At 30.9% G+C, this 3,923-nt stretch overlaps 1 protein-coding gene and 1 long non-coding RNA gene across 18 annotated transcripts in view; both read left to right on the top strand.

Annotated features, from left to right (window-relative positions):
• The window catches only part of LOC102675631 (cAMP-specific 3',5'-cyclic phosphodiesterase), a 256,477-nt gene that overhangs the window by 203,853 nt on the left and 48,701 nt on the right, over nucleotides 1-3,923 (top strand). The gene's annotated exons all lie outside the window — the stretch shown is intronic.
• The window catches only part of LOC102675353, a 15,790-nt gene that overhangs the window by 10,444 nt on the left and 1,423 nt on the right, over nucleotides 1-3,923 (top strand). The window lies entirely within an intron of this gene.

Raw genomic sequence — 3,923 nt, 5'->3', positions numbered from 1 at the left:
AAAAAAAAAAAAAAAAAAGGAAAAAAAGGAGATTTTATTTTCAATATATGTACTTATAAAAATGTACTTTCAAACGTTTATATATATATATTTTTTTATTGTTTTGTATTATTTTATATCTTTCTCTCGATCCATTGTTCCTCTCGAAATTCTTCTCGAAAAAACACATCACAGGAAGCGAATACCAATCCAATCCGTGTCGTTGTTGCATACCGGTTCTCCTTGAACATCACACGTTAATTTTAACGTGCGATAACTCTGGGAAAACCAGTTATTGGAATGTTATTTTACAGTATTATCTGTTTAGGTCATATATCCGACAGTTTGATGGAAAAGTATCGGCCACTCGAAATGGATGTATCGAACAATCGACTCGTGCAACGAGTAAAATTAGACCTTGGTGTTCGTATACACCACGTTGATTCGAAATATAAAATATAAAATTCAATAAGGATTAAAATTGCTAGACTCTTTAACGACTTTTAAAGAGCGTTGAAAGAATATTTAATACGGATAAGGAACGAAAGATACGGCACGAGACAAAATCGACGATTTCAAGTACTAAGATGATTTTTTTTTTTTTTTTCTTCATTTTAATCCGCTCGTGAGAAACTCGTCTTGTGACGCATTTCGTGTCGTCATTCAACGTTGTTCAGTGATGCAACACGCGTGACTAAATTCAAATCGCGATGACACGAAATTTTTATCCCTCGACAAATTTGTTTTTAATTTGAAAGTCGGTTTTGAATAAGCGACACCAAATTGTAACTATTTTCAATATACACACGATTAAAAAAAAAAATCAAAACAGAAGGTATAATTTCCAAGGAAGCTGATGAAATAAAATTTCACTCTTTCATCTCTTAAATCCTCGTTCGCAAATATTTTTTGGCTTTATTTCATTTTGTGCACGATAATAAATCTTGTGACGAGAAGTCTTCGATGTGAAAACAAAGAATCCAATGATATATACAAGATGTTCTAAAAATGATAGAACATTCGTATATTTAATTATTCATTTGTGTCTTTTCTCGAGTTGTTCGGATTTGCTCGATCGATGGCAGCACTAGTAGAGCCAACGTTACTACGCGCTCCGTGATTGGCCAACTAATAACTAATTAACGAAAGTTTTCGCGAAGGAAAACGTTGGTTGAAATTAACCTCAAGAATCTTATAAATTTATGCTTCATTATTTTTGGAGCACTCTGTATATGTTTTCGTTCTAAGAAACATTGAGTTTAGATCAGATGTCGTTATGAAAGGAATAATAAATGAAGACACATCGAATACTTGGATTATGCTTGTTCGATCGTTAATTCTGAAACTGATGCAAACACTCGAAGGAGTATTAGAGAATCGTCGAAGAGATTCGTTGAACAGAAATTTACGAAGATAGAGAAATATTCGTAAGAATAGATATTCTCGGCGGTTGAAAGAGTATCAATGGGTGAAATGATGCAATCGCGATGAAATGCAATTTATTCGAACGATGGTAGTATTACGTATACCATGAAAGAACAATATACTCTTCTAAGTGCAAACCTAACGAAGCGAAACGTAAGAAAAATTTATTTTCTCTAATTTTCTGCAATTTTCTTCTCCTGTACAAAACTCTTGCCCACCTATCGATCTTTAACGAACGATATTATTTTTCATTCGGGATGACTCAACTTGCATATAACGAAATCTAACCTACTTTCTCATAACACGAATAACCTCTCTTTCCTCCTTTCTCCCTCCTCCCCTTTGCACTTCATAATGGAATCAAACTTCGATGAGATTACGGGTTCTCGAGTATCTCCACGCCTCGGCTCGATCTCGAATTCGAAATAAGGAGGAAACAAAGAAACTTCCGCTTTTCGATCTCCCCTCTCCACTTTTGTGCAGCGACCACCGCTCGATATTCCTTCTCGATTTCCTTCTCGATGGGATATCGAGGACACGATATATCTGTGTGTGTTTCACGAGTCACAAACGTTTTGACATTCATTCCTGTGTATATACATATATATATACATATAAACAAGAAACAATATTTATTACAAAGAAATTTGACTCGTATATAATTTTTCTCAATAAAGATATTTCCCTTATTTTTCGTGATATATTCGCTGATGTATTTCGTTTTGTGAGAGAAGAAAATCGTTTTGGAATTTTTTTTTTTTCAATTAACTAATGTTGGTTCATTATATAACCGAGGCGTTTTGTGATATTTGAAAAGGTGGTTAAATAGAGATCGGTTATTCTCGTCGACCCTCCCACTCTTCGAAGCTTTGATAGAAAATAGTCGGTTTTTTCGGCGTAACTGATGGAATAAAAAGGCTTTTTGTAGGATTTCGAAGTTGGGAATGGAGAGATGGAAACGCTTTGTGCTATTTTAAATGGTGGAACAGTTTCGTTGGGAGTCATGTCACTTCCAAAATTTTGTACGACTTTTTACTAATTTTACGGAGAGGATACAAAGAATGGAATTTTTCGCGTGATAACGATCGTTTGTTTGAAAGTCAAATTTTTGCGATTTTGTTCTTTTTTTTTTTTTTTTTTTAATAAAAAAGGGGGGGCAAAATCGTGTAAATTTTTTTAAAAATTTAATTTTTTTAAAAATTTAATTTTTTTAAAAATTTAATTTTTTTAAAAATTTAATTTTTTTAAAAATTTAATTTTTTTAAAAATTTAATTTTTTTAAAAATTTAATTTTTTTAAAAATTTAATTTTTTTAAAAATTTAATTTTTTTAAAAATTTAATTTTTTTAAAAATTTAATTTTTTTAAAAATTTAATTTTTTTAAAAATTTAATTTTTTTAAAAATTTAATTTTTTTAAAAATTTTTTTTTTTTTAATAGAAAAGAGTGGGCAATATCGTGTAAATTTTATTACAAATTTAATTTTCTTCAAAATTTAGTTACAAGTGCAACGGGAGATTCCCTTTCAGAATTTCGAAACTAAAATTGGCGATGAAAGCTTTTTCGAGTTTTTAGTTAGTAATTTAATTTTTTTATGAATCTATGGATATAAAAATTTTCTGTTAAAATTTTGATATCAAAAAATGATCAAATCGCAAGGATATATTTCTCTTGAAGTGTTATTTAAAGTTTTTTTGAAAAAAAGTTTAAATTACAATCGATATTTTATATTTTTACTTCCCGTTTAATATTTAATTTATGCGTTTAATTATATTTTATCAGATAATAATAATGTAAAAAAAGTTTTCGGCTAAAAATATCCCTCCACCTATGTTCAAAATTTATTTTTTACCACCTATGCAAATATTTTATTCATGAAAATTTTTGATTCCAATTTTAAAATTTTTCCATTTCAAATTTAGCAATCGAGAAACCGGCTGTGCACATAATAGCAATCCATGACTGTATCGCCCACGATCAAAAGATACGCGATTGCCAACAAGCCTTTACCCTAATTAGTTTCATTTTAAGTTAAGTTGCTACTTGTCCCAGTTGATCCAACCGCCCCCTATAAAATTCTCTTATTGTTCACCAGTGTATCAACACTTCTACGAACGAAATTTATAGCGAAATTCCCTTTGAAACGTTATAAAATCTGAAATCTAAATGAAAAAATATATATATATACATATATATTTGCGAATATGTATGATTTCAAAGACGATAATCTCGTTGGAAATGCGGGTTGATGGCGGCAAAGAGGATCAAATTGCCTCATAAAGATAGAATGGACTATGTCAAATGACAGCAATTTCATTGACAATCTGAAATTCAGACCGCACCACGTGATTTGTCGAAGCGCCCACGCGACCATCTTTTCTACGAGAAATTCCCTTTGAAATTGAATCGTTCTAATGAATCCCCTGGACGAAGTAAACAAAAATCTGGCTGCTCTTCATTTGCTCGTTTGAGCTTGAATCGGAGGAAAATTGAATTTGCCCTCTTATTCTTTTATTTCCT

The sequence above is a fragment of the Apis dorsata genome, unplaced genomic scaffold (genome assembly GCF_000469605.1).
Source record: "Apis dorsata unplaced genomic scaffold, Apis dorsata 1.3 scaffold_73, whole genome shotgun sequence".
Classification (NCBI taxonomy): Eukaryota; Metazoa; Arthropoda; class Insecta; order Hymenoptera; family Apidae; genus Apis; species Apis dorsata.
Note: the sequence above shows the minus strand (reverse complement) of the source record. Positions and strands in the feature narration are given on the sequence as shown.